This window comes from Cucumis melo, chromosome 12 (genome assembly GCF_025177605.1).
Source record: "Cucumis melo cultivar AY chromosome 12, USDA_Cmelo_AY_1.0, whole genome shotgun sequence".
Taxonomy (NCBI): domain Eukaryota; kingdom Viridiplantae; phylum Streptophyta; class Magnoliopsida; order Cucurbitales; family Cucurbitaceae; genus Cucumis; species Cucumis melo.
Window position 1 is genome coordinate 20,402,701 of NC_066868.1, and position 10,423 is coordinate 20,413,123.

At 33.8% G+C, this 10,423-nt stretch overlaps 1 long non-coding RNA gene across 5 annotated transcripts; it reads left to right on the forward strand.

Moving 5' to 3' along the window:
- Positions 1-1,025: 1,025 nt before the first annotated feature.
- LOC107992378 (uncharacterized) lies at positions 1,026-6,096 on the forward strand. Of its 5 annotated transcripts, none has more exons than XR_007815839.1 (6): positions 1,026-1,429; positions 1,866-1,932; positions 3,368-3,462; positions 5,358-5,467; positions 5,653-5,715; positions 5,942-6,096. It is a non-coding gene; the product is annotated as an uncharacterized LOC107992378 (long non-coding RNA). The 5 variants fall into 5 exon arrangements; XR_007815838.1 differs by having other exon boundaries at positions 1,866-1,915; XR_007815837.1 differs by lacking the exons at positions 1,026-1,429; positions 1,866-1,932 and adding an exon at positions 1,973-2,456.
- Positions 6,097-10,423: the final 4,327 nt, after the last annotated feature.

Genomic DNA, 10,423 nt, shown 5'->3' on the forward strand with positions numbered 1-10,423 from the left:
AGAGAAAAAACTTACATTTCTTTTGAATATTGGAACTCCATAAGTTTCTATAGATTTTAGTCAGCATATTCGATGGGATTCCTCTGGCCTCTTCATTGAGAGCATTTTCTCCATTGTTGATGTGCCACTTGAACTTTGTTTCAAACCAGTCTTTTACTTTAAGAATTGATCTCCAAGGAGCTTTTGCAAAGCCGTTTTTTTATCATTAGGAAAAGAGCCAGGAAAATTATTAGAGTATTTTGCTTCAATAATTTTCTTCCACATTGAATTTTCTTCATGATGAAACCTCCCACTAGAAGAATAATGACCTTTGATGCTGGTTGGTAAAAATGAAAACTGATCTTTAATGTCGCTTTTCATGATTCGAATGTTTAATGTTGGTTTAAAACCAAGATCAAAGTGGGAGGATTAATGTCAGTCTAAAACTGACATAAAAATCAATGGTTAACTTTTTTTATCATTTTTTCTAATCTTGTAAAATTAAGTACTGTCCCTCCCTTTACTCTCACTCTCTTCCCTTCATCTTCATCTCACGTAAACTCCCCACCTAAACCCTCTTTCTCAATTAGTCACTCTTCCACCGTTGCACTGTCCACCGTCCACCACCGTCATCTCTTCGTTCTCAATCATCCTTCATGCCTCTCTTCGTGCCTAGTCGTATCTGGTGTCCCGTCGTCCTAGATCTTTAAAGATTTGTCGTCCACTATATCCTAAAATCGCCATCATCATGCTCCACCATTTGTTTTGTCGCCACTACCAGAAAATTGTCGGTACGTAACGTCCTTGTGGTTGTGCAGATCCCATAGGCAACGTCGGTATGGTAGTTGTAAACTCTATATTTTCTTTGCATTTTTTTAATATCAAAGGAATAAAAGAAATATAAAATTAAGTATATAATTAATGGTTTATTCTATAAAAAGAAAAAGGAGAAAAGAAAAGAAAAGAAAAGAAAAGAAAGAATAAAAAGGAAGGAAAAAGGAAGAGAAATTCCAATTTTCTTTTTCTTCTTCTCTTTCCCTCCACCCCCAAGTTTCCCTCATCCATTTCTTCACCATTTCTACACTAAATTTCAGAGGGGTTTTAAAGGGGTAGAAGGCTGAGAAAGGAAGAAGAAGAAGAAGTTCAAAAAGGTGTAGGTTGAAGAAGACAAGGAGTTTGCAAGACCAACTTCTCCATAGTTCACTAAAAACATCTTTGGTTTTTCTATTGATTTCGAGCTACATAAAAAGAATTAAGAGATGAAGTTTAAATTTTCTAAAAGCTAATTCATTTTCGAACACGTTTTATGAAGAAAGCTTGAGCAAATTTTGATTTTCATTTGGTGAATTTTGACAGAGAAGACAGGGCAGATTGTTTTCATGCGAAATCAGGAGATCTCTGGTTGTTTTAGTATTTCAGAGATTACCGGTAGAGTTAGGATCTCTATTTGGTATGGTTAGAAAGCTTATTCCATTTACTACAACTCTTATGAAGAAATCGTGAACCAAAAAGGACTAAAAATAACTTAGGTTGTAGGGACAAATTAAAGGGGTCGTGGTCTACGTGATTGTTAGAGTGGTTCTGTTTTAAGGAATATATGAGATTATATAGAGGGAATAAGACTTTACTGTTTTCAGGTAAGTTTTAGAGAGCCTCAAAATGAAGAATATGACATAAAGAAATATCATTTTGGATAAGTATTGGAAGAGTTATGATCATTTGAATGTTATGCTGCGAATCTGGAAAATTTTGATAAATGTGTGGAATATAGTTTTATTTCTTAAAGTTAGACTTCTTAAGCATCATCTTTAGTGAGCCATATCAAGCATAACATTTGAAGATCATAATATTTAGGTTTCTAATGCTCAGTTTTGGTTGTTTGACAGGCCAAGAGGAAATAGGTCGGGTCTACACACCGGGAAACTAATCTAAGACTGTGAGTGACAAAAAAAGGTTTTGAAAATGATTCTTTAAAAAAAAACTATTTCTTATAACTAAATATTTAACGTGCTTGACTACGAGTTTATAAATGATATATGATTTCTATGTTTAATTTAGTTTTCGAGTATGAGTTTCGAGCTTAGATTTTATAATGGAGTCTATATGTTAGCACGTAATTAATGAGTTTTGAAAAGCAGTTGAATGACATTTGTTTAAGCAAATAATAGTTTAAGCAAGAATTATTTTAAGATTTTTTGTCTTTCCAGAAACAAGCTGAGTAAGTTTGAGTTAATGATGGTTAAGATAAGCATACATGTTTTAATGTTTTCATATGCTTTATGATATTTCCATTGACTACATGACTGAGATCTTGAGTCGAAGGCTAGAGGATACCGTGTGCACACAGGTTATGTTTCGTTGTTGACGTTGAGTGTACTTTGTGACAACGATGCTGTCGTAAATTCTGGGTGAGTCCCACTACGACAAAGACGATGAGAGTGCTGGACGGATCCTGCTACATCGTAGAACAAGTAAATGTCAGTTGTATTAGGCATGCTCTATACAACGTAATGAAGTCATGTTAGTTAAATAGTTTATAAATAGGAAATGTCTTGCTAAATTTTATAGATATACGTATTAAATGTTTAAAGGAGCTGTTTTCTGAAAATATTTATTGTTAACACTTTGCTTGTTAGCTAGATTTATAAGTTTTCAATGATTATCATGAGTTATCAATTGCATTTTTAAAGTATTGTCACTCACTAGGATTTATAGCTTTCCCTTCCAAAATGTTTTACCCACTTTCCAGGTAGAGATCTAGTTTTCGGTGCTTGATAGACTGTCTTAATCTGCTGAATCTTCTATATCGATTGCCAGTACGTGGTTAGAGCTGTACATAGAGTCTGTTGTGTTATGATGTATACATCTTTGTATGATATAGATACTTTATAGTTTGGGTAAGTTTAGAAGTTGCGGTTGTGTAAACCTTTGTGGGTTATGTTTTGGTTAAGGTGTCTCCAGGTTTACTTGCGCAATCAGTTATTTCCAGGCTACACTTCATGTATATATGTTTATGATTAGTCTAGGTTCCGCTGTATTATGTTGCATGTATAATAGTTTTTATACTAGATTAGCAAGTTTATCACGTTAATGAATTCAGCAAAGTCGACAGATATCGATAGAGAAAAGTGTTGTCGGTTGGCTTCACACTGTCTTTCGGTCTAAGCTAGCAGGTAGTCTTAAAGGGGTGTGACAGTAGCAGATCTGGTGGCGTTGTGTGTGGTTGCAGATCTGGTAGCTTACTACTTTCTTTCATTTTTTGGCTTTGTTTTGGGTTCTTCTTTCTTTCTAACCTAAAATAAAATGTTGTTGATGATTTAATTTCCTTTTCAGCTTCAACAATCACCTCTTCATATTCTCTGTAATGTGGCTTTTGTTATGTTTGTAGGAAATATAGACCACTCACTTCAAAGTGTAAAGAATCCATTTGAAATCAAGCTCCAAATTTCATACAAGTGACAATACCTGAGATCTCAACAAGAGGTAATTAGTTGGGCTTACTTTTAATGAAATTCTACCTATTTTGTGATAAAGAAGAATGCTTAGGTTGTAGAAATTCTACCATAGTTTAATTAATAGATACAAAATTGGGTTCCTTGATTTAAGGGTTATATGCCAAAATCTATTTGCCATTTAATTAGTAGATAATTGCTTCAGTTGAATTAGTAGGTAGACGTGGATTGAGTGATGTTGGCTACTTTGTAACTTTATTTGGTGAAGGAATATGGATTTCAGATGGGTTCTTTACACAAAACTCTAAATTGGAAAACATTTGTTGCTAAATGACTTGAAGGTTCAATCACAAGCTTTTCCATAGTTCGAAAAACTCTCTTTTATGCTTTAGTTTTGAAAAACTTAAAAAAAAAAAAACGTCATGAAAACTATGAACCAAACATTAGGTAAGTATTATTATTTTTTAAACGTGAGATATTTTTTTTTTGTAAGTATTATTGTTTTTTTGCAAGTAAATTAGCTATTCCACCCTAAAGGAAATTCACGTAATTATATTTCTGCAAGTACAAAAAAGGTCGAATGTTGCTGCTTATCATCTGATGGAAAACTACTTGCTAGTGGTGGGAGTGATAAAAAGGTTAAATATATTCATATTAGGTGGGTTATCCAAATTATTAAATCTCTTATAGGTCAAACTTTAAATGTTCTTGACAATTTATCAAGTATGCCTAAATTCCAAAAATGGTTCTTCTCTGGCACTGAAGGTTGCCTTATTGTTGTGCAGTTAATCTTTTTCTACTATTCTTGGCCTGTCGTGTGCTTTGGTATCAGACCTCTTACTTCTTAAGGAATATTCAACCTTCTATGGTTTATTAATTAAGATTAGTGTGTCAAATTGGAAACACTTTTTGCACACGCTATGAATGGGGTATTTTTGTACCTTAGGATATCTTTGGGTGTTTCATTCAATCAATGAAATTGTTTCTGTCCAAAAAGATATTTAAGATTAGTGTGTACATTTGTGTTTTGTATTCACGTGCACTTGATTATGAATCTTGGATACTTTTAGTTTCTCAAACTTGCTAATTCATTTGGCCACTTAAACTGCTAACTCTCTGTATAGTATGCTTTGAAAGTAGGTTGATTTATTATCTAAAGGTGGCATGTTTCCCTTTTCCATGTAATGCCATTTTTGCAATGCTCATTCGTGTTAATTTCCGCTCCCCTGTCATGTTCAATTGAAAGATTGTTTATCCATTTTGCCTCACTTAGGGCTCTACTTCACTTTCTTGAACTTGATATGTCTAAGAGTAAGGATGATTTTATTCATAATTATAAGAACCTTTGTTCGTTCGACGAGATTGAGGTTTTTTATTCTCGGACTACTTTGTTTCACTTTGAGAATGCTGCTTTCATATTATCCTTTGCGATTTTGATCTTTTTTAGCTTGCTAATCTTTACATGGAACTAAAGCCTTGCATCCTGTCTTGTGTTATCAAGGATGTTGAGAAGTCTTTGCCTCCTAAAATTGAGTGTATTCTGTCTTTGCTTCAGAAACAGTAAGTATTGCACACACACTGAAAGAAAACAGAAAATCAATTTAATAAAATTACTAGAAGTTGTGGTTACTTTAATATTTTCAAGTACAAAAATTGATGTACTTTGGTACTTGGTTTTCTGTTTTTAGACATTACAAGTGGATTTTAGAGCCCAACTTGGTTTACGGGAATCAGGTAGCATGATTTGTTCTGTTTTTCGAGCTGGTCGCTTGGGTATAAACCTTAAAGTAGCACATAAAATTATCATATTTGATTCAGACTAGAATGCACAAAATGACATACACGATGATTTTAGAGTCTGTTTTTTAGTGGTCTTTCTTGAGAGGTTTTAATTTATAAATTAGTTCCATCTCTACTTTGTTGTAGGCAAGGAGTAGAGCTCACAGAATTAGACAGCAGGAAGTAGTTAATATCTACAAATTTGTTACAAGCAGTAGTATTGAAGAAGATATCTTGGAGCGAGCAAAGAAAAGATGGTACTAATAAAAAATTTATTTGTTAAGAATGATTCTGACTCTTATATTTGCATTCAATCTACGTGTATATTTGTTGATGGAATCTATATTTCATTAGACTTTGTTTCTGAGTGCTCTCAAAATTGTTTGACTCCTTTATTCCCATAACTTTTCATTTCACATATAACTTTTCGTTGGTTTCTTAGGTAGCTTGCCAGAGTTTGGGGTCTCTCAGAAATGGAGACTCTGTTTTGGGTATTGATATGAAGGTGAACTCTTTATCTTCCTTTGGATTACTTGATTATGTTGAATCTTATTTACCAGACAGTTTTTATTTGTGAAAGAAAATTAAGGGTATTGCGACTTAAAGGTATAAAGATGCCACGTTTTTTTTTCAAAGCTGCCTGAAGGGTATAAAGATGCTACATTTTTTTTTTCAAAGCTGCCTTGTTAGAATTCTAAAGATTAAATGATTTATTTGGACATTGTTTGTAGAATGATTGAAGTCATATCTTGTTGAAAGCTAAGCGATTGTGTCGATGGCCAGACGATCGTTGAAGGTTTGAAGACTGATAAGGCGTTTAGGATTTCTAATTATTTAAGTCTTGTATTAGGATCTTTTTTCATGTACTGTTGTAGAATGTATGTATAAACACAATATTAAGATTTCATTTTTTGTATACAAATGTAAAAGACAAATATTATAGTTTATAAAACAATATTAATTTCGTTGATTTGTTTGCATGAAAATGTTGGTCTATAAAAAATTGATAATAATGCAACAATTAAATAAAAAATTATAAAAATAGACTCAAAAACTAGGCTTTAATGTCGGTTTTAAATTGACTTTATTGGGGATTTATAATGTCGATTATAAACTGACAATGTTGGCTTTTTTAAAGTCGGTTTTAAACCAACATTAAAGCCCAACCGACATTAAAGGTATTAAATAACACTATCAATGATGTCGGTTGAAAATCGACATTAAAGGCCTTTAATGTCGATTTTAAACCAACATTAAAGAGGCCTTTAATGTCGTTTTATAACCAACATTAAAGCCCAACAAACATTAAAGACTTTTAATAACACTACCAAAGATGTTGGTTGCCAACCGACATTAAAGGCCTTTAATGTCTGTTTTAAACCGACATTGAAGGCCAAATTTCTTCTAGCGTCCATAGCCACTTGTTGAGGAAAGCAAGGTTTGTGTCTTTAACTTTTGTTATTCCAAGCCCTCCATAGGATTTTGGAATTGTACACAAGTCCCAATTTAAGATATGGTTTTTCATGTCTTTGTCTGTTCCGTTCCATAAGAAGTTTCTCCACAGCTTCTTAATTTGTTTGTAGATGATAGTTGGGGCCTTGAACAAACAAAGGAGGTAATTTGGAGTGCTTGCCAAAAAAGAATTTATCAATGTAAGTCTACCTCCTTTGGAAATTTGATTGTATTTCAATCCATTGAGCTTCCTATCAATTTTGCCAATAGTTTTTTGACAAAAATTCTTTGATTGAGGATTTCCTCTTAATGAAGTTCCCAAGTAAGAAATAGTGAAATTCTGATGAGGGATGCTCTCCATTGTTCTGCAACCAATTTGGCTCTATCTGGTGCAATGTTGAATGAGCTGATTGTAGATTTTTCCTCATTAAATTTAAGACCAGAGCCTCGTTCGAATAGGCCTAAAGCCATTTGTAAGTTCTTTAGGCTGTCATCATCATCTCTAACGAAGCTTAGGATATCATTAGCAAACAGTAGATGGTGGTTGAAGCTGCAGTTTTCACTTAATACAACACAAGTGATAGCATTTCTTTCCTCCAAGTGATTTAGAAGCATGCTCAAATAATCCATGGCAATGACAAAAAATGAGGGGAGAAATCGGATCTCTTTACCTAATACCTCTTGTAAACTTAATTCTCTCATAGAGTTTCCCATTCACAAGGATTGAGTAATTCACATTACTTATGCAAGTTTTGATCCAGTTTCTCCATATTTGAGGATAGCCTTTCATTTCCAACATGTAATCTATGAAATTCCAGTTGATGGTGTCAAAAGCTTTTTCTATATCCAACTTCAATACAAATCCCTGATTTTTCTTCACTTTTCAGAAATCAATCGTCTCATTAGCTATTAGAATATCATTTGTTATATGTCTGCCTTCCATGAATGCCATCTGATTAGCATCTATATGGTCTCTTTTAGAGTTGTCTTGAGTCTTGTTGCTAGTGTTTTAGCTATGATCTTGTAGAGAGAGGTGGTAAGGCTAATTGGTCTGAAATATGATGTTTTGATGCATTTTATTTCTTTCCAATAAGGGCTACGTAAGTGTTGTTGACATTTTTATTTATGATGCCCTTGATGTGAAAGTCTTCAAAGACATCCATAATGTCTTTTTTGATCAAAAGCCAATAGTTCTTGTAAAACGAGATTGTGAAACCATCAGGACTAGGTGCTTTCCCACTGCCAAGAAAATCTATAATCCTTTTAACCTCTGTCTCATTGAAAGGGGCACACAGATAATGGTGGTGTTGCTGATTAATCTGGTTCCAATCTACATTGGAAATCCACACAAGGGGAATTCTCTCAAATTTGTAGAGAGTTTGGAAATGAGAAATGAAGGTATCTGCTGTGGATCCATTTGTAACATGTTTATTGTCTTTGCAATCTTCAATTTCAGAAATTTGGCTCTTTCTTTAATTTATGGAGCAAACTTTGTGGAAGAAAGCAATGTTTTCATCTTCTTCGGTTATCCATAATCTTCTTCTCCCTTGAGCCCATATTTGCATTTATTTCATTTCCACTTCACTTAATTAAGGTTGATTTGAGAGATAGCTTTTTAGCGTGAAGGATTTTTCTGTCACCTGATCATTTGCTTAAGCTATGTCAATCTGTTCAATTTCCTTTAACAGTAGTCTCTTTTCTTTAGCATATTGTTTCTGTTTACTTAATTGTCATCGCTTAACTATTTTAATTAAAACTTTAAGCCTTAGGATGAAGAAAAAACCATGGTCCCTGTCTGAAGTGTATTTTCCCACCAAACTTGGATATTCTTTTTGAAATTAGGTTCCCTCATAGAGACATCACTCAGGTGAAAATGGCAAGGGCCCCATTGAATTTGATCTAATTCTAGGACAATTGGAAAGTGATGAGATAACGTTGTTAAAGCTCTTGAGAAGTGTTCCCTGTGAGTTTGTTCTGAGTCTTTAGTGTAGAGAAAACGATCAAGCCGGGAGTATGTTCAATTTTGCTTCATGTTTGACCAAGTGAATTTACTGTTTGAAATGGGGATCAAACAACATGTTCCTTATTAAATAGTTGCTTAAAAGAGACATGCTGTTTTTATCCAAGTTTCTTGCATTGGTTTTGGATTGCCATTTCACAATATTGAAATCACCTGCCAACATCCAAGAGAGGTTACAAATTGTTTGTAGGTTGGTAAGCTCTTCCCAAAAATAACTTCTCAAAGCCAATCTAGCAGGATCGTAAATTGCAGTAAACCACCAAGTGCAACCATCGACATTTTCTACTTTAATCGAAATTGAGTGATTACACTTAATTGTGTCTTTTATCTTGAATTTGATGTCATTCCAAAAAATCAAAAGACCACCTGAGCTACCGTTAGAGTCTAGAGCTATCCGATTGATATGTTGAAAAAACCAAAGAGACCTTGTATTTCTCTCGACGCAGCTCATAATAATGTTCAACTTTCCTCTTTGCACACTCTGTCCATGTCCTTATGATTATACTAGCTACAGTCATGCTGAGGCAATGTGCAGAAGTTGAGAAACTTGCGTCGGCACTTAGAACTATGTTTTAAGTTTTCATTTTTATTTTTATTATTCATGTAATTTTTGAACCTACGAATGTGTACTTTTTTAATATTTGAATTAATATTAATATAAAATAGATTTAGTATTTTATTAATTTCTTTTTAATTTTACGTTAATTGTAATTCAATTTGAAATTTTAATAATTTTTTATTAATTTTACGTTAATTTTGTTTTTATAATGAATTTAAATCAGATAACACTACTGACGCCACGTACAAGACGACGCCGACGTCGGTAGTAAGGTATTTGCGACGTCATGTTAACAAATGCCGGTAGTTTTTCATTGCCGACGTGTTGACCATGTCGACAAACAGTGCATTGTCAGTAACCCTTTGTCGACGTTGTTCCTTTTGCCCGTCGGGAGTGCCTTTGACGACAAGTCTCTCACAATGCTCTTGTCGACATCATTTGTACGTCGGTGTAGCCTTTTCCGACGTAGATCTGGCATTGGGTCGGTAAAACCCCTTCTTCTTATAGTGTTTTGAAGTACGAAATATCACGATGTGCCATCAAATATGATTGGAATATTCATGAATAGATACTCCTTATATAAGGAGAATGCGAGAAGGAGGAGGGATATTAGTTAATTTTGACCGAAAAGATAGAGATACCCAATTTGACATGTGGAGTCGGTATAAGTGCTTGATTAGGAATTACTCACATAATAGTATTCATGATTGTGTGCGTACAGAGATTTTTTATGGTGGATTGAATAAGAGTTCGCAAAGGCTGCTGATGCTGCGACAATTGGGGCTGGAGGTTGTTTGACAAAACGTATACTGATTTTGGCTCAAGAGCGGGAAAAAATTTGAATGACTCTGAAAGGTTGGAACATTATGAGTGCTTACTATTAGAATTTATGAGCTTGTATACTGAAAGCCCAAGGGTATTTACGTAAATTATTTTATCATAATGTTTCTTTTCTGTTTCTCAAGGCTCTTGTTTGCTTATTAGTTCTTTCCCCTTGTATCTTTGTGTTTCAAAAGAAAATCTTAACAAAAGTCTCTACTGTAGTTTTTCTTTCTAAACTAAGGTTTGCACGTATGAATGTGTTATTTCATTTCGTCTCTTTCAATACACACCAAAATCAATTGACTGCAATGATGACAAGATTACTGCAACCATAGCTTTGAATAAAGTCAATGTGAACTC